This window comes from Thunnus maccoyii, chromosome 9, assembly GCF_910596095.1.
Source record: "Thunnus maccoyii chromosome 9, fThuMac1.1, whole genome shotgun sequence".
NCBI lineage: Eukaryota > Metazoa > Chordata > Actinopteri > Scombriformes > Scombridae > Thunnus > Thunnus maccoyii.
The window spans coordinates 13,374,463-13,395,669 of NC_056541.1; the positions used below are offsets into that span (position 1 = coordinate 13,374,463).

At 42.4% G+C, this 21,207-nt stretch overlaps 1 protein-coding gene across 2 annotated transcripts in view; it reads right to left on the reverse strand.

Moving 5' to 3' along the window:
• The window catches only part of sema6a (sema domain, transmembrane domain (TM), and cytoplasmic domain, (semaphorin) 6A), a 103,228-nt gene extending 83,533 nt beyond the window's left edge, over positions 1-19,695 (reverse strand). The window contains exon 1 of one of the 2 annotated variants that reach the window (XM_042421897.1): positions 19,064-19,695. The gene's annotated coding sequence lies outside the window, so the exon portion shown is untranslated. The remainder of the gene's footprint in view (positions 1-19,063) is intronic. The other variant, XM_042421898.1, reaches the window with a different exon arrangement.
• Between the last annotated feature and the right edge of the window lie 1,512 nt (positions 19,696-21,207).

A 21,207-nucleotide genomic window follows, 5' to 3' on the forward strand; every position in this document is an offset into this window, starting at 1 on the left:
CATCTCAATCTCTTTCTCTCTGTCTCCCTCTTTCTTTCTCTTCTTCCACCCATTTTTCCCCCCCTCCCTTCCCTCTCTCTCTCGGCCTAGCCAACAGCTTCATTGTCCTTGGGTCGGGGTGAACAATGTCAGCCCACATGGGGCCCCAGTGCAGTCCCAGCCGAGAAGGCAGGGAGCACCAGAGAACACCCATAACTCAATGTTTCAACTGGGCTGTGGGATAAAGGGAAGCCTCACACATGGCTGACTATGTGGGTCAGCCTTGGATCATTTGTAGAGGAGGAGGCCAGCAACTGGCACCAGAGTCCCCCACTGAGTGTGTCTATATATGTGTGTGTGTGTGTGTGAATGAGTGAGTGAGTGAGTGAATGAGTGTGTCGTGTCCCCCTGCAACCCAGCAGCGAGGCCCCCCTCCAGTTCATCCCAGCCAACTATTCTATGGGAAACCTGCTCATCTCTCCGTCCCCGCTGCTGCCTCCCTCCACCCCCATCCTCTAGGCGACCGCACCCCGATGCCTTTGTGAGCACCGGGGACAAAACAGGGGGCTCTCTGGGGCCACCAATTAGTCCTCCCCCATGGGGTGACATGGCCGATGAATAGAGGGACCCCCAAACCGTCCACGCATATAATCTCAGCCTGCCCTTTGGTAGGCTGCACTGTCACAGCCACACAGATTCAACCTTGTTTTCAGCAAGGTCTCCTTCGTGATTTAAAGGCACAGCCCGCTGGTCCAAAAAAGCGAGCATCCGGATGCCAGTGAGTCACTTTGTCAGGAGAATAGGATGGAACTTGTTCTGCTCAATGTGTGTTCATCCTGGAAGGCACACAAGGATGGCTTTGGGAGGAGAAGGGGGAAATGTGTGTGTGGGAGGGGGGGGGGGGTTAAGAGAAGGTGAATTTTTCCCATCAATCACCAAGTGACATAAGCAACAATAGCAACTTGGAATCCATTACCAAAACAAACAAAGACATAGCAGGAGAGTCTGCAGCAGGAACCTCAGACAGGGGGACAGGCTATGTAAACTAAAGTGGTGATTGAGTAGGCGCAGGGGGAACTTTTGAATGAGCAGCCCCGATTGCTGGTGAACCAAAACACATGTCACAGTGACGAGATGTCTCAATAGTTGCATTATCACTTGAGCAAGACCCTCCCCCACTGCTTATTGGCACTGGATTAGCTTTTGAGGATTTTTGAATGCTATCTGATGATATTCATTTCAATATGAGCATTAACAAAAAGGGCAAATTTCTCCGTGCCTGTACGTTGGGTAAACCTTTTCATTAGTCAAAACTAACCAAAGTGGTTACATCTCAACTCAGACTCAAGAGGATTTCTTCTGAATTACTTAGCCTTCAACTTTCATCTATTCTAACATTCAAACATCCCTTAAGTCTCCTCGTCTCTTAGAAAAACAGTTACATTGTATTGACTTTTTATAGAGATTAGGCATGCAAGCTGCACACAGTCTGGCACTAACCCTCACTAAGAACACTAATACACAAATACACATACTCCAGGATTAAACGTGTCGTTTTCTCCTCTCACCTCTTCTGGACCAACCGTTGGCAGAGAGCTTAGAGAACATAACACAAGAGAAAAGAGAAACAGAGAGAGAGTGAGTCAGACTGAGAGAGACAGAGAGAGGAAGATGAATGTGGGATATTTGTGGACATGACTTTTCTCCAGAAATCCTTTCTCCTGCTGCTAACCCTCCTCTCCAATGTCACTGAACTGTGTCCAGAGAAGCCGACAAGCCAGAACAGGTGAAGCTTGCACAGTAACCTCACAACTTCTTCAAAATTATAGCAGAGTCAGGCGTCATAGTGGCATCTATAGATCATGTTATCGGATTCTGTGCCAAATCTTTCCTAAAACGTATGACATAATCAGTATTTTCCATAGAAACGGCTCCAAATCCCAAGCAGTGCAGAGGTTTATCCAATACAGAGAATGTGCGTAGTCACTCTTCAGTTAAATGATCCACTCCAAAAAGTCATTATATTAAAAAAAAAAAAAAAGCAGCTGAATACTCCCCTCTGAGCAGCAGCAATACAGAAAAATAGAAACAGAAAAATATCTACCCTCAAAGAGAGGCACATAGGTTCTTTGTTCATCATCATCAGCAGTAGTGCTCAGCCAGGCTATTTAATGCTTGGCTGGAGAGTCAGGAACCATTTTATCTTTGTTTCAGTTCACATACCTGAGGAATATTTTTCTATTCCCAAACACTGCAAAGGCAAGGGTCTAGAAGTCCATAATTTATGAACTACAATTCATAGCCTCTTTCAAAAGGTTCAGACTGTTGTGATGTAAAGCTGATTGTGTCACTTAAAGCGTTTTCAAACGTTTTCTTTTCACACTGATATTTCCTTACAGTATAGCTAGTATGCCATCTGAAGGTGAAAGCTGCTGCTTTGTGGGTTCTCACTAAGAGGAGGTGGGGGTGCGGGAGGGCTGCGAGGCAATAGATCAATGACTCTGTGTTCCCACTGAGAGATATAGGAAGTACAGGGCAAGCAGCAGCCAGTGCCTTAAAATAGCTCCACCAATTGCAGCTCAGCTTTAACCCAAATAATGGGGAGTCTGGCCAAGGTCTGTGGAGGTCTCTACATTTTTGATTAGCTCGTGACCTCCGGGTAGAGCGGAGACAGAAGAGAGATTTCATACTGAGGAGATAGAAAAATGGGACAGGGTTGACAATCTGTCTCGTTCTGTCTCTTTCTGTCTCTGTCTGCGGCCTTGCCAGTCTTATTTGGTGTTTTGGGTTTGAGTGAAAGATCACGGTGTAAGGTGGTGATGCAGCCCACGCACAACAAGTCTGTGTGTGGGGGGTGTGATTCTTTGTCATCATCCATCATCACATCTGTCAGATTAGACCTACCTTGTAATGGCTTCAGAGGGATGTCAGACAGTCAAACTGGCACTGACACACACACACAAGCACTGACACACACACACACAGTATTGCTGTCCACTTAACACTTTGTGTTCTTTAGAAAGAGAAACAACTCGACATCGAATATGAAAGCTTAGACAAACAAGGTATTATCAAAGCCTCCTCTTCCGAAGGGACAAATCCTGGTGGAGCTGAGCCTGAGTACACATTAAGATAAGATTAAATGATCTCAGTGGGTACATTATTAACAGAAAAAAACGCAATGACTCATTAATCACAAAAAAATGTGAGAAAAAAATGTTTGTTCAGGTTACCAGGTTGGTTGGTTTTTCTAAATATGTGACAGCACACAGTCATTTTGAAACCAATCATCCCAAGTCGGCAAAATTTACTGAAACCTTTCAAAAATGTTCCCCAGCAGAGAAACAACATTTTTATAACCATTATCTTAATGTAGCTTAATGAGAAAAGACAAGAGTCAGCTTTTCCCTGACCCAGAAAACAAAACAGCAAATCAGCATGCAATAAATAGAAAAACCATAAATGGAACAGTAAATAAAAATGAAGGAAATAATTAGAATGATGATGATTCTGGACAAGTTGGCTCATTAGTAGAAGGGACTTCAGAAGAATCCATCTCATTGTGCGGTGCATTCACCAATAAGATTTCCTTTGGACTAAATAGATAAACAGATTCAAGCGGAGAACTGCCTCTGCCATAATGAAGCATCCTCTCTTTTCGTCCGTCTCCTTTCTGTTTTTTGCCCCCCCACTGTTCTGTCCGTTTTTTTATTCTCTCCCTTCCTCCTCTTCTTCGTCTCTGTTCCTTTCTGCACTGACCCTCCTCCCGCCCTCCTCCTCCTCCTCCTCCTCCCTCCGCCTTCGCTCTCCTTTCTCAGGGTCAGTTCAGCTACAGTAACTAAACAGCAGTGCACCCTGTCACATTCCATCCAGTCCCCCTCAATGAGTGACTACAACTTTCACTAAAACAAACGGGCTTTGAAGGAACCCGCTCCAACAGCTATTACCATATGAACAACTCACTTCCTTTCGCACAATGAACTACCTTGACAGACCTTCGCTGGCCTCGGGCTGTCCTTCGTGGAACTCTGTTATTAATGGGATATAAAGAAAGGTCTGTGTGCAGGTTGTCTGCCCTGCTTCGCCTCTGCTCCGGCCCGGGTCCGCTTGGCCCCGCTTTCCCAGCGCTGCAATATTTACATCATAGGGGGTCGACGGAGAAGCGAAGACGCTCACTCACGCACACCTAAGTACACACGAGCTCGCAGCAGGGTGGGCATAAGCACAGAGAAAATACATGAAACAAAAACTTTGATGTGCACACACTCGCACACGTGTTCGCGCCAAAACATGCACACACTTTCAACTACAAGAGCACCATACTGTGCACTTGAGAGGCCAACCTCCACCAAAGGCAGATCTACTGTGTTTTCTCTTCTCTTTTCTCCTCATTTACCTCCTACTCACAGAAACACTCCAAATCTCGCAGCATGTCAACAGCTGCAATCTTTAAGAAGAAGGAAGGGAACAAGTGCTTTTCTGAGAAACATCCACTAATGCGCAGGAATTGTTGAGGTTTTTGACAACAGGTTTGCATAGAGTAAATAGAAAAAGAGCTAGGTAATTAGTTTGAGCTACCAAAGAGGCAAAGAGCAACAGCAACAGACAAAAAACAACAAATCACACAATCAACAGAAACTGAATGAAACTGTTGTTTCAGGCTGCAGTGTCATCTCTCTCTCTCTCTCTGGGGACTGAACTGCAAACACAGCAGTGACTGTTTATTATCAAAGATGTCACCTTATTTTGCTGTCTTGTCTCACCCAGTCAAAATATCTGTTTGTGCACAAAACCAAATGATAAATGTAAATAATATATCCTGTGGAGACAAATCTAGATATTCACAGCCTTCAGGCAGGTAGATCAGCTTTTCTCAGCACCTGATACTTTTCTCTGCGTCTCTATACCTTAAAGGCTGAGAGAACAGAATCATCTGCCACATTCAAAAGAACTGCCGTATCAACTGAAACAGAGATGGGGGGGGAAATATCGTATGATTCGGTCGGGTACCCAACATGAGTTTGTTTGTCTTATCTATACATTTGATCTGTTTGGGGGAGGAAGTTTTGTTGAATGGCTCTTTGTGATCGACCACTATAGCTTACATCCTCAGCCTGCAGGGTGGGTGGGCGGAAATGCAGTCAGATGGGTTAAGATTGAACGCTCAACGACACTCAGAGGAATCATGTTCTTTTCTGTTTGAAGATGAAAAATCTGATCTTTAGTATGTTTTAAAAGCAGGAAATACAGAATACACCCCATAAACAGATCTACCTACACTCACTCTGACATGTCTTTTCATCACATCACAAAGAAGAACAAACTTTATATTCACCATACTGCCAAAATCCATAATAGAGTAAATAGTCCCTCTGTTAGAAACCGTGACTCAGTGTTCTTAGTTTGGCCGCACTTTTATGTTGAAATTCATGAACATATTGTAATTGAAAGGAATTGGAAACAACAGATGGTGTAACAAAGTGTTATATTATGTAGCAATATTGTATCGTACCTTGTTTTAGTACTCCCAGTTGAGTTGCGGGGAATGATAGTGCCAGAAACCATCAGCCAGAACAATTTACTGTTTGTGTTAAATCTGCAAGGTTTACCAATCTCATTGTGACAACGGCATTAGATTGATTAAATTTTAGATACCACCATTGCACTAGGGACGGGCTCTATGGATAAAACTGTCTATCTCACTCGTCAACACATTATTTTATATGATGATATGGGTATGTATTGTAATATTAAAATTATGCAATTCAATTTAGAAACTGTTTACATAATACATATTCACTGTCTTTTTGGTTGAGCCAGTAAAGTAAAGTTTTTCATCACAATAATGGAAAAAATCCTGTGGGTCTAATGTTGCCAACATTGCTCACAATGGTCAGAGATGTTAGAGAGAAAATTACTTCTGTATAAATGGTATAACAGTATATTTCACATTATATTTGAACATTATCTCCCACCTGTACATTGCATTAGTGGTATAGGGTCTATAATGGGGCTGCAACTAATGGTTATTTTCATTACAGATTAATCCGCAGATTCTTTTCTCAATTAATTAGCTAATCATTTTGTATATGAAATGTCAGAAATTAATAAAAATGGTCCCTATAATTATCTAGAGCTCAAGGTGATGTATTTAAAGTGCTTGTTTTATCAGACCAACAGTCCACAATCCAAAGATACTCAGTTTACTATCATATATGACAAAGAAAAGCATCACATCCTTGTAATTGAGAAGATGGAACCAACAAATGTTGTGTATTTCTGCTTGATAATAACAGTATATTATATAAGACTGAAACGGTTAATCGATTATGAAACCATTAATTAAGTTTCGGTTTCATTCCCAATTAATCCACTAATAGTTTCAGCTCTAGTTCATACAACCTGGCTGATCTCTTTTCATCATTAAATTGTGGTCTCAAGCAGGCATCTGACACTAACAAAACAAAGAAAACTTGAGTCAGAGAATCAGGCTTCTCACGGATCAGATCATCATCTGAGCAGAAAGTCATCCGACTCCCAGCACATGTCCGACCCACCGATACCTGATACACAGAACCCAGCCCAAAACCCTGATAGTAGATACCAGAGAGGAGCACATACGTAACCCAGTCTATAGCATTGCATGTCTTCACCCTGAGGTAATGTGCGCTTCCGTGTAGCTGTGGATGTATGCGTGACATTGAGAGGCTATAACTATGATATATATTTACTAGTGCATACATACCTACACATTTGTGTGCCTTTGCATGTGAGTGTGTGTGCATTCTTGAGCACATCATCTAGAATTTCCAGCTAACCATTACAGGGGCCATAAAAGCTTGTCCAAAGCTTGTTATCGCTCACATGTATTTGTTCATCAAACTCCACCATAAAAAAACCCCAGACATGGGTAAAGTTTCATCATCTGCCAGGTAATAAAATACACTATTTGTCCTTTCATACAAATAGCTGCGATGCAGGTGCGCTCCTCTATCTGTCCGTATGAGCGATAGCTATCAGTTAAAAGGGTAACCAAAGCCTCTTCACTTGTCGGGTGCCCCCCTTTTCTCTGCATTCAGCTCCTCATTACATCCCACTGTGAATAATATCTCCTTTTAGCTCTGTTTACTTGAAGCATATGGCAGGCCTACTGTAGTCAGCAAGCTGTTCCTATGACTTACCTTCCTTCTATGGTTTTGTTACTGCACTCTTATGACCGCATCAAATGAGGACGATATCTAAGCTCATTTGAACCATGAGTGGAACTCATGATAGCGGCTGTTTAGTCTAAAAGAGGAAGGCAGAGGTTGTTCTTTAGGAGCGAAGAAAGACATGCAGGGCAAAAACAGTATTAATGTTTCTATTGATTACAATCTCGCCATCCGCTCCTACACCCACCTTAAATGTAACACAATGCATCCCAGGGAATGAATAACCATCGCTAATGGCTATAAAAAGCTCCTGAGAATCGGCTAACGTTCTAGCCACTAAAATCGATATCTCCCCCAACCACAATCTTTATTTAATCTCAATATAGTGGCACAAGGAATTAAGGATGAAAAGCGGATGAGAAATTGCTCCGTGAGGACAGAATGGGAGACTTTGCTCATTTCGGATTATCCTAAATTGACTGAAGTGCTGCCACTACATCCTAGTACCTGTCAAAAGTTTGCACACTACAAGACTGATTCATCCATGCTGAGGCGCTTTGGATAAAAATAGTGCTACTCTCAGTTCTGTTGTGTCAGACTGACTCCAATCATTCGCAGAGGCTTCCAAATAACAATCAATTCATTAAAAGCATCTCCCCTGTGCTCACCCCTTCTATTTAGTTGATGCTGTAGTCACAGCCCAGGCAGTATTTACTATAGTAATTAGCCCAGTGTTACAAGCATGGAAATCACCGTGATGAAGGAATAACTATCTGACTGCCTCCAGGGTGGGACAAGCAATGAGCACACTCAAATAGAAAGTCACGCCTTATTATGCAAGTGGTGGAGGTAAGAAATACAGCCTCCCCAGGTAATTGAGGCCATATAGGCTGCTTCTTACAGACAATCACCCTGAACAAGACTGAGATGCTGGTTTGAAGTGGAAATGAAAATATCTGAAACCCCGCAGTGGCCTGCCCTCCAAAATCAGCATACCTCATGGTGCAGGAAAAAAAAAAAACTATTCAAATATTAAAAAGTGGGGAACCATGAGTGGGTTACACTTATAGGTAAGTGAGTCGCTTCTATGAAATTTAAATAAAGTGCTTGAAAGTGGTACTAAAATGGCTAAAAAAAAAAAAGCTTTTCTCATTTTGTCTTGAGCCCACAAGCGAAACTGCACCATATATACTGTTTGATGATATAGTCAATATGTTCTACTTGAAGCATGTAAGACCAAGGCAGCCATAAATAAATATAAGACAGAATGCCAGTTATGTACTAGATTCTATGGATTGTATTTCAAACCTGTCACCTAATTGCTCAGCTGTGTCAGGTTTATTGGTTTTGGTCTTGCTTTATTGAGTTCACATGTTTATGTTTATGTGGGCATGTAAGGGCCTGCAGGTGTGCATAAAAAGTGCATGGACCTCTGTGCGCGCGTGTGTGTGTGCGTGTGTGTGTATGCATCATTGGCAATGTACACAAATCATTCCATTTGTTGCCACATCCTCATTCTTCACAGTGTTGTAATGACATGAAATATCTTTGTCTGAGCAGCCTGTGCTATCTGTGACTGTTCATTTACCAAAGTCTGGGTCACCCACACTTAGACAGCTTGACTAACACAAGAGCACACACACACATATATACGTACACACTTGCAAAGACGCACACTAAGTCCTTCACCTGTTAATGTGTGAAACAAATGACTGCTGCAGCGGCGCCAGTGAGAACACAACAGCATGTCCCATCTTATCGACTGGCTGCATGAAAACCTGTTTGTTCTAGATAGAGTCTGCAACAATCAACCGGTCTGCTTGAGGGAATTCGGCTGGCCCTGGATGACTGTGCCTCACAGGACTGAACAGAGACGCAAATCCAGCGCAGCACAAGGGAAGGATGAGGATCAAAGTCAGGTACAGACTGGATGAAAACAATAGGACTACACCACAGGATCGACTTAACACTCCACACTCTCAATCTTATCTAGGTCAGAGCTGCACCATCTCCAAAGACTCATCCCACCTCCTCTCTTTGTTGTCATGTGTGGTGATGTAACGTACTGTAATTTTGCTGTGTAAACTCAACATGGAGACCAGGTAGTAGAGCCATGTGTTTGCTTTCTAAAAACACTCAGACAAAAGCAACACTACTCTTTCTAATAACTGAAGAGGATATAAAAAGAAAGATTGTTTTTTTTTAATGACACCTCCAAATGTGATTAACTGTTATATAAACATAAACAGATGAAAAGCCCTACAATCTTCTGATATTGATTTAAATTAAACACAAAAGACAGAGTATCAGATAAAATTAATCGTGCAAAGTTGTAAAAGAGCCATTCCTGGTTTGTGAGAAGCAGCAAGGCCATGTAAATGATTTACGGATAGTAAGTCTAGATAGCCTCACCTGCTGTCATGTGTTCCTATCTAGTTACCAGGCTAGCTAGCATTACTAGATCTCATGCACCCAGTGTTAGCTCACATTTACTCTGACACAAACACGGAAAAGGAAAAAGAAAGATAAGGAGGAGGAGATATACTGAAGAAGGGGTGACTGATGAGTTGGCCATCATCTGTTTTTTTACCTAACCAGTCAAGCAGCTGAGAGCAGCAGCTTAAAGCCTTTATACAAACAGGGTTCAATACCGAGTAAAAAAACGTGCTCTATTAATCTCATCCAAAAACAGGAATAATTCTCTGCTGTGATGTCTGAGCAGTTTTGACTCATCAAACTCTCTTCAGAAGAGCCGGGCGCATAGCCATACCTCCTCCCTCAGACTCCGAACCCAATTAAATAATCAAGGGTTCAATTGCTGTATAATACCACAATCAATAAACAGAAGATTTGTTGGTTATTTGGATGAAATTAAACCGATCCCACAAGACACAAATACAGATAACGTATCAGTGAAACAGATGAGACAGTCCCACATTAGTTGAGGATGGGAGCAGATCAAAAGACACAGCATTTCAGTATGCAGCTGCTATGCTGTCCAATCAAACCAAACTACTCAGAGACCAAAATAGGCCTCATTGCAGAATTTTCAGTCTCTACACACACCCAATTATACAAGGGTGTATACATACACAAACAAGACGCTAGCTAAAATACATGCACATACCCTCACACACCTGCACAAACCCAGAAGCAATCACCTCCTGAATAATCCAGTCAGCACACAAATCAAAACCTTAACAGGTTTAGAAAAGCAAAGAGGCTTTTTAACAAATAATAAACAAATAAAAAGCCCCCCCAGTAGACTGTGATGAATGAATCAAGCCAAGCATGCTGTGAACATTATCAGAGTGGGGGATGAATGAATACATTATCATGCAATGCACAACTTCTCTTTTCCTGCCTCACAGCTTGTCTGTCTTCCTGCCTATCAACCTGCTTGCCTGATTACCTGCCCACATACAGAGCAACTTTTGTCCAGATTAAAGAGGGACGGATGGGGGCGAGGTGAAATATTATTTCTTTTCACAAGAATTCATTTTGAAAGGGAGATGTGTCGCATTTCTCTCGCTCTGTGTGCCTCAAAGTCTCACTGCCTGCCTCTCTTGCCAACTGTCCGGCTTCTTTCTATTACTCTCTCTGACAGGCTGTCTTCCTCTTTACCTGTCTGCTTAAATATCCCAGATTCTTCACTAACTCTGTACATTCCTCCTTGCCCCCTAACCCCTGATTATCTGCTTGTACTGGATATCTCCATCACTGTCTGTCTAACAGCCATTTTATCAGCCTGGTGCTCTCCCAAAATGTTCCTTCCTCAACTTGGTCTCATACACAAGTAATCTGCAATAGCAAACACATAAAGCCACCTGAATTACGTTTTTTATCAGTATAGAAACATTTATTTTGAGCACATCGACTAACTGTTCCCTGCAAAAGGTTCATGTTACATGAAGCATCATTAGGCTTCTTTTGGTCATGTTTAGGGGACTTTGAGGACTTAGTTATGGCTAAGGAAAATTTGTTACAAAGACATGAAGCATGACACAGAATGATTTGTCTTTTTCACTAAGTAGCCCAAAATATTATCTTTTCCAAAGCTTAAAGCAGCTGTAATTGATATCTCTACATTAACAATGGATTACCTGACTACTTGCATATGAACAAGCTCACACGTAACTATTAATTCACCAATAATTATCACCCGACTCTGCAGATCCACTCGGCTGTGTTCTGTGCCTGCTGGATGTGTAAATAGGAAACTGTTTGCTAAAAAATTCACTTTATCAACTTAAAATGTGATAATATGTCAGTGTTGCATTAACAACTTGTTTCCGCTGCCCCCAAGTGGCCAAAAAATCAGTTAATGTCAGTTTAACGTGTTTTATTCGCCAAAACCTAAAAACACGTGGAATACAGCACAAGAACCCTGGTCTCTGGTGTGAAAATCCTGTGTTTTATGTGTTCAGCTATTCACATGGCCTCCTTCAGGCAGCATTTATGTTTTCCCCAAAGCATATTTTGACAAAACAAATTAGTGGTATATAAAAGTATTTTGTAGGAGATGGAATCGCCTGTCTACCTGCCTGCTAGTAGTCTGCTTTCCTCCCAGTGTCAGCTCAGGCTGCTGTCACACCATACGTTTAATCAGTCCTGCAGCCCGGGCTGCTGAGCAGTCTCCTTGTGCTGACTGAATTGTGTGCATGTATGTGTGTGTGTGTGTGTGTGTGTGTGTGTGTGTGTGTGTGTGTGTGTGTGTGTGACGTGAGTGGGCCTTTGTGAGGCCTCCACTCAGCAGAGTGATGATAAGTACTCCCAGCCCAGTGCTCCGCATGAGCTGATGGACAGACAGGCCAAGAACACTGGGGGCCTTGTGGTTGGGCGTGTGTGTGTGTGTGTGTGTGTGTGTGTGTGTGTGTGTGTGTGTGTGTGTGTGTGTGTGTCTGTGTGTCTGTGTGTGTGTGAGTATATCTGTGTGTGGTGCTTGCAAGCCTGTGTGTGTTTCTTTTTTCACTGGCCACGCCACCAGACCATGCCACATGGCTGCAATTTGTTCATTAGCTATGTAATAAATGTACACACACACACAGAGGTAATATTGTTCCGAGTTCTGCCTGATTGGATTCTGAAATAGAGGACCCTCGGGGGAATCACTTGTAGTCTGCCAGCCACTGTGACCAGGAGAGGACTGGTTTCTTAACAAGGTTTGAAGGGAACTCCAAAGAACACATGTAGTCAGTATTTTTATATTTGCTTTAAGGGAGACTGTGTACATAAACTAAAATAATGTTGGTTGTGTAAGGTTTCGGATATTAGCGAGTAATATCCACAGCTTGAATGTAATTGTTTTGATTGCCTTCATATGGCTAAATGTAAAAGCATTTCCTTATTAGGTCTTGTGTTTATATGTCAGAATAACTACATGTCATTGTAAAGATTTACCAGTCGCCTGGAAATAATTTATATTCACCCAGGGCCAATTACAAGTAATCTATCATCATCATCACTATGTTAGATGAGCTAGGGATGGTTGTTACAAATTACCTGCTGTCTAGGATATCAGTCGTTGCTTGTTTGAGGTGGGCAGGTCTTGCCAGTTTTAGGGCCAACTCGTATGTTTGCATCACAGGGTAGAAATCGATACTAGATTATGTGAAACGATATCCCTGCTGACAGATAATTTGAACAGAAATGTTGCTATGGAGGAAATCCAGAAACATGGATAATAAACTGAATCTGTCTAGCCTCGTTTGGCCCGCGCGTGGAAACTAACAGTGGGGCTTTGGAAGAAGAAGCAGCTTGTTCCACATTCAGCGAGGCTTATAGCCTCTGGGAGAGTATGACTGCTGCTCTGCCATGAGCATACAGATCACCTTACACACTGGCTTTCTTCTGCTTTGATGGCTGATGCACACACACACACACACATGCATGCCTGCTTTCACAGGATACTCAGGGGCATTAAAATGCCGGATTTGCACTCGCAGAAACACACACACACACCTTTACCCCATCCCCCACCTGGATTAATTCACCTGCTGCACCTGAGAATGCGACCGCTATGATGTCACCTGCAATCCCATCACTTCAAAGGTACAAAAGCACCTCGGTGCCATCATCACAAAGAGCAAACGCACCCTCTCACTTCCTCCTTCCTTTTGTCCTTCTGTCCCCTGATGGTAATTCCCCAGTAGAAAGTCCACACATGGTGAAGGGAGAATTACAGTGTACTCTACAATCAGGTATTCTTGGGTTTCTGCCCATTGGCACTGCAACAATGGCAAGCTTTCTTCATTCCTCTTCCCTCTTAGTGACATGAAAGAAATTGCCCTGGTGCACTTACATGTGTATTTGTGTGCATTTATGAGTGAGTTGATGTGTAATTGTGTACACGCATTTGAGTGAAGGGTGGTTCTGTGTTCTGAGAATCCCATGATTACAGTGCTGCTGGTCGGCTCCACTCCAAAAGCTCCCATTGGAAATGCTCACAAGCAGGGTATGATGTGATGAGACAAGGCGATAATACAACCACCACGGTAGTGCATGGTTAGCCATTAAAACACCCAAATGAGATTATGAGGTCATATGGGAGGTACAAAGCCTACAGCCAAAACAAGAGCAGCTTCCCTGAAAGTAACAATGCATGTTCAGTATTTCTTCTGCACAGCGGAGAGGAAATCTAAATGTGGAGGAGAAAGAAAATAGGATTGGAAAAGGAAGAACAAGAGACAGACAGATAAGTACAGAGAAATGAGGGTTGATAGCGAGAGGTACTCCTTGCCTTGGAAATTTCCATAGAGGCCGATTTCTGTTGTAATCCATCACTGAATAACACATGAATTCAGCATGATTTACCATCAAAACATCCAACTGAGCATGAAACAGGAGGCCCTGGCCCATCTTCCATCTCAGCTCACTGAAAGCGTTTTCCATTGTAAAGCAAGGTGAAATAACAGACGCTCAATGTACTGTAACACACTGGTGATGCACCAGTCCCATGAGCACACTATTCACAAGATGATGCCTACTGTGAAAATATTCTTCTGCTCTCTTTAGGAAACAAAGAGCGGAGAGACAGAGAGATTATATATATATAAGTGTGTGTGTGTGAGAGAGAGAGACTGAAAAGATGAACGCTCAGAAGGAGATAGAGGGTTCACTGCTGAGATAAAAATGGAATCCATTTTGGTTCTTGAAGCATACTCGTCCACGGTGTGAGGACCTGCTCAGTGTGTTAGCCTGCCATTGCTCTTTCAATCACTTCCCCTCTTTCCTATTCTGCTCTATTTCAATTGTTCCGCCTTCCCCTCACTCTGGTGTTTATACCATTTCCTCCTTTTCTCTATAGTAACACCTCTTTCCTTTAATTTCCTTTCCTTCCCTCCTCTCTCCTCCTCTTCCCCTCACTTCTCCTCTCTCTAGGCAGCCAGGCACCCCAACACTGTCTCAGGTCCTGAAACTATGGCAACGGAATGAGAGAGCAAGCGCTCTCTATGATTAATAGATGAGAGATGCAGTGCCAATCGCTGGGGCCTGGGGAGGAGGGACAGATGCACTCGAACAACGCCACACAAACATGCCGAGAGAGTACACACAGTGAGTACACACTTAAACCCCCCCCCCCACCATTAGCCACCCTCGGTGCTTTGTGGTGGTAGTAGAACACACAGAAAATGTGAAAGGGTCTGACATACACAACACACACACAGAAAGACACATAGACACAGTACGTTAAAGGCCGCTCCCGCAGAGTTAGAAGCAAATGAAGAGGTGGCAGAGTTTTCCTGATGCTTAACATCCACATGACATGCACCTCCTTATTGGCTGCCAACAAGCAAACTAACCACAGAAAGAACCACAGAGCAAGACGGACCTAATGAGTCCTAATACACTGCTGTCTCCACGACTCACAGCTGGCTGCTCTCACCTGTAAAAGCACAGTGGCAGAACTGGAACTAGGACATCATATTTTTACGCTGTGTATCACAGTTTACATCATCTGATCTGTAGTACAAGACTTGGCTCTTTTCAAGGCCGGTCATTCATCCCTCTCCTAGGCAATCGCACAAAGCCCTGATGCTTTTGGATTATCTCTGCAAATGCATTTCCTTTCCATTCCATTTCAGTAATGACAGGCAACCAAACTCAGCTGTGACAAAGGTATTACCGCATGTTAATGCAACATGTACTAAGTATTTAAAATAAAAAATTTCCATGAAGAGAAACCTGATGTTTTAAGCCGATTGCAAATGTTCCTGTGGATGCGTTTTCATTTGGCAACCATTTGGCAAAGTTTGGCTCCTCAACAATCTTCTCCTAGATGGGCTGGCTATCACGTTCTAATTCACTTAATTTCTAACAACAAAGTCTTGCCAAGGAGCAACAGCCAAAACACCAACAGACACTCAGCCAATTCTGCCACTGGCAAGCGGCGCCCAGCCCAAAATAAGCCTTTTGCTTGGTCCTTCATGCCTCTGGCTTTCTTGGCATGCACAACACGCTCAATCAATTATGCTAATGTAACGAGTACGAAGAGTGGTTAATACATGGACGGTTAATCCAATGGATAAACTGTAGAGTCATTTATAGGGAGCTGGAAGGGTTAAGGTTAAGTGGAAGAAAGCAGCGAGTTAGAACAACATAATGAAAGTTGGAAACTGGAAAGTTATGCATGCATGTGTATGTGTGTGTGAGAGAGAGACAAGGAACAACATGCTGAAGCAAGTGATTAGCGAGTGATTACATTTTCAATGAGCCATGCTATATGTGGATAGAGCACACTGGACCATCCTGCACAGTGAGATATATTAGGTCCCTATAGTATACTGGATATCATTTATCACCTTCTATAAACAGTGGACAATGTGTTCAATTTAACTATGAAGGATGAGGTGTGTTGAGCAAATAAAGTGCTGGCTCTCCACAAGATCAAATATGCAAACAAAACTGATACCGGAAAACTTAGACACGGGTCTGCCATCTCATCTTATCCTGTATGATATCATTCAGTATGTTTTCTTGGATCAAATAAAATATTTATCAAATAATGAGTTCAACCTCTGAGGGTCAGGGAAATCATAACCACAAAAAAGATGAGCGAGATGGAGCAGCAAAAGGTTAAGCAAAAAAATGTTTATACAGAGGGGAGGGCGTTGTGTAATTTGTTATAGCAGGTTAGAATATCTTCCTTTTTCTTTTTATACCTCTTGAGTCACAACAGACTCCCACTCAATCTGAATCTACTGAAAAGAAACTCGAGTGCGACTAAATCAGCAAATGTGCCATGTAACACCTGTGATGGACAGTTCCATTAAAATACACAAGCTTCTCTGATTATGCTGACCTGTATTTCTACAACAAAATGCGCTAAAACATACACGCAATCTCATGATTATCCTCTTTTTTTTTCTGTTTCCCTATTATAGCGGGTTTGTCATTCAGCGTTAAGGCGGCATAATTGAAGCAGAGGCAATTTAGAAAGATGTGGAATCTGGAAAATGGGTTAAGCATCAATAAATCACATCCAGATGAGTGAGAGGGGTTTGATGCTTTCTCGCACTCTAATTCTTTCAAAAAAAAAAAAAATCAGCCCACACACTGAGGACGATCATCAATAAAACATGGCTTTTATAAAATATGCATAAATACACACACTATTGAATGCTTGGTATTGACACTAACTGAATGAGGACCATTGGTTAATGGCAGCTGACCGGTCTTGTTTATAATAGAAGGCCAATTCATTTGAACAGGAGTAAAGCCATTTATCAATTATTCAGACCTACTGTATTCAGGCAGCATCTGTATCTGTCCTCAACTGGCGAAGCTAAATACCAACTCTCGCTCTCTCTTTTTCTTTCTCTCTCTTACTCTCTCTCTCTCACACACACACACATGTACACACATACAGTGTGACAAATTCACATCAGTCACACACAATGCCATCCCCATTGCTATTGTTAGGGGATCGGAGGATCAAACGCTCCACGGAGCATTGCTCCAAATACAAGCAAGAACTCTGGTCGCCCTGCTATATTCTGCCGCTCCGGGAAGAGAAAAGGCAGGCTGCTGTCACAAAGGTAATCATGCTGTAATTCATGTCTCAGCAACACAACATGTCAGTGTATAAAGTGTTAATAGCAGGATTAGCACTCTGGGTTTGTGGTGTTGTTGCTTTTATGAAACAGTGTGGTGGGATTTAAAGCCTGTACAACATCTCAAAAAATGCCTCCAGGACATTTGAATGCCTTGAGGCGAATGTTGTAGGAGGAGTGGTGGTAAAAATGTTAAAGCATTCTGTTATTTCACATTCAAGATCTATGTGTTATACCTCCAGCACAGTATGCATACCGAGTGCAAAAAACATAGGGTCACAGATTAAAAAAAAACATACAATAGGCATGAGTACAGAATATTTCCAGTGATTTCAGGAAAAAACTGATGAAACACAACACCCTTTCATTTCAGAGTTGGCATAAAATCCCTTTTTTTTTTTTTTTGTAAAGGCTTATATCATGTTTCCAAAACACCATGTGCTGCTGCTGAAAATCAGCTGACAAGAGGCACAGTTTGCTATGGCCATTCAATACTCCTTGGATTCACCCATTTGTATCATCACCCTTGCATGCTTCATAATCTATAACCCACATTTAGAGTTGTCAAATCCTTTTTTCAGCTTTTATCAGTGCGTATGGAAGAGGGGGAGGTCTTTAATACTGGGTGAGGAGAGGAGAGGAGAGGAGAGGAGAGGAGAGGAGAGGAAAACCATTGGGAGTGACTGGGTGTTGGCAGTCAGGCTGCTGGATGTGGTTTGTGAGGCCTCTATCTCCTCTCCCAGCTTGTTAAAGAAACAATGTGCAGCAGCACTTCATTTAATGGCAAATCCACTTCTGAGACCAGGGTAATTTTGTCTCCTGGTCAGAATTACAAATATTTGATTGATCTTTTGGGCCAAAGCAATAGTGACCACTACGCCCCCTGGTAGAATGAAATCCCTGAACATACCCTCGCAAGTATATATTTGTGAAAAGGAGAGGCGGAGAGAAAGTCACAGCTATCTGAGTAACTCACCTACAGTAAGAACAATAAAAAAGAATAATGTGCACATGTAAAATATCCAATAAATCCACATCAAATCCCCATGATTTAGATTAGACTTTTATAGAAAGAACTGAATAGAAGGAAAGGTTGTAAACACAGCCTGCCTGCGTCATTAATCTACATGTAAATTACTGCTCTAATTCTGAATTTTCAGTCACATTTTTAAAAAATTGCTAATGAAAATCCCATCATGCTCTGTAATAATGGAGCAAGCGCTTGAGTGTTGGTGCGTTTTCATAACAAATCAGTCATGAATATGTTATTAGGCTCATAAAATTACTGCAATTTCTCATTTTTATTTTAGATCTACAGCTGGTAGTTTTGTGGCTGTAGTTTTTAATCATCTACTGAGAGTAAACGAGCTTTAAAAAACATCGTTGGACGGAGGAGTCAATGGACAACAGTCGGTCCGACTCCTGTAAGTTCCCACACAGCACATTTTCATATAGCCTATGCTACCTTGGATGATAGTCTACTGATAATGTTTTGCTCGAATTTATGCGATGTACGCGATATGCAATAGGCCAAGATCCTCTGAGACTGACACTTATTTATTCCATATGGGTAGTAAACAGCGTAAGAGGGATTACGCACGGAACTGAGGTCTGTTTATATCGGCAGAAAATATTTTTCTTGTGGGAAAGCATCGCAGTCATCATTTGAATTCAAAATAGGCACTTTGTGATTTTCAATAACTTTCAAATTGCTTTATAAATACACGTAATCACCCGAAGTTGATAAAGTAACCCTGTGAGGCTTGTGCACTTGTCGCCCGGCAGCCTGCTCTTACACAGAAAACAAGCCTCCGGGGCTGGAGAAAGACTGTTACAGGCTAGAGGCGCACTTAAAGTTTCACATAAACAAATAAATCTTACCTTCAGCTCATGAATGGATATGCCTCGGAGTGGTTGTACGGCTCTGTCTATTAGTAATCCATGAGATATGGCTCTCAAAGCAGTTCAGACGGTGCCCGTTTCAAAACAACAATACGAGCGCTACTTTTCTCTTGCGCTTCTTTTTGTTACATGCCGCGCTCGAATCACACCTCTTCAAATCGGAATATCCATCGGAAATCCACACTAGAGAGGAAAAAAACGACGTTTTGGCTTTTAAACTCCCCTCAGGTAAACTGAACGGACGGAACCAACCGGGTGTCCCAGAACTAGCTACGGAGCTGAATGCAGTCCCTTCCACAAAAGCCGACGGTCATCCTATTTGGAGATGAAGCTTCTTACCAGACTGGAGCAGAGCGCAGCGAGCCCAGCTGTCACCCACCCGCTACACACACACAGACTCTCTCTCACACATACATAGGGAGGAGCTACGTCTCCAGAACGGGAGCTATTGTGTCAATGGGTGCCAGTTATGGACAACTGTATTTCTATTTTTACGCAGCGGCATTTCATAAGAATGCGCGTTGGAGAAGGAGAAAGCCTGGACGCTAATAATAGTTTCGACACTGGAAAAAAAAGAAAAAATGTCAAGAGGTGGAATTGAAATTCAGTTTAACTGGCATTATGTAGCCATGCAGGTCGGTCGGCTGGCTCTGTGTCATGCAAACTGTCACTGGTAATTTTGAAGACACAATAAAGATGCAGGTCCTCCTTTGTGCCACCCGCAGGACTACTTTGTGCGTTGTTTTTCTCCTCACTGCCGAGGCAAATCGGGATGTGATCAGGTTCAAAGCTTCTCTTGTCTGTTGTCTCCAGTCTCAGGGCCGCCTTTCCTTCCCTGGTGGTCCCCCCCCCCCCCTGGTCTCCAGTCTAGCATGCGTGCACGCACACAGAAACACATGCTTTTGGGTTTTGCAAATGGGCCCTCATATATTTAGCTCCGATCTCATCAGAGGGGGCCATCAGGTAAAGTCTGAAAAGTACAGCAAAGTTAAAAAAAAAAAAAAAAAAAAGTTGTTGCTTAAATCCATGGTACATTTAGGCTACAATCTGATGTCAGTGGTTCCACACACCCACCCTCTCTCTGCCACATACACACACACACCTTCTTAGCCTTAAACCAAACCAAAATCAACACCAATTTGTCAGATAGAAAACTGCAAGCCTGCCACAAAACACAAACATAAGTACTTAAACGCTCTCAGATACACAAACATACACTGGCAGACATTACATTACAGTGCACACACCTGTGTAGACATCTAGATCATATATAGATATACAGTATATCAGCTCCAGAGAGACAAAGCTCATGTGTGTGAGACTTTGGGATTATCATTATACAATAACAGGCCACCTGTGAAAGCAGTAGTGTGTATGTGTGTGTGTGTGTGTGTGTGTGTGTGTGTGTGTGTGTGTGTGTGTCTGTGTGTCTGTGTGTAATGTATTTGTGTAATTGCGCTCTTGAGTAGCAGCCTGTCAGGCACCATTGCTGTCTTGTTACTGTAACAGCTCAATACAGTGCTACCTACACAGGCCCAGTGCCAAACACTATACTGTTGTTCCTAATGTGCTTGTGCCTGCCAATCCTCTCTTCATCTGTTATCATTTAATTTGCTTTAAAAACAAAACTCGCTTACCATCATGCAATCAAACCATCATGCGGGGCCGTGCACGAGATGGAAAAAGCATAGTCAGTTTGTTATTTTTTTAACATTCACTCAGGCAGATCTGGATTCTGTTTATGTAGTTTGTTCAAAAATATCTTATTATAAACAGACTGGGGTTCAAATGTGGTTGAGGCATATGCAAATCCAAGCACTTATTTGGCAATTAATTGCCTGAAGTGCATTCATGTATCACGTCTTACAATTTAACGTTTGGCAGGCTTGTTCGAGTTCAGTAACATCCTAAGAGAGAGTGCAGGTTTATACTGTATGTGCTGTTCACACAGGTGAATCATTATAGATATTGTACACAGTACCGGTTGAGGAAAACATTTTGTGATAACATCAATAGTCATGCAAATGCTACAAGCCTCTAACCGCAACAAACTACATATAACCTTTCTGTATTTCACACAGCCTCTCCATCTTTATATTCTTTAATCTGTCTCTTTATCTCTC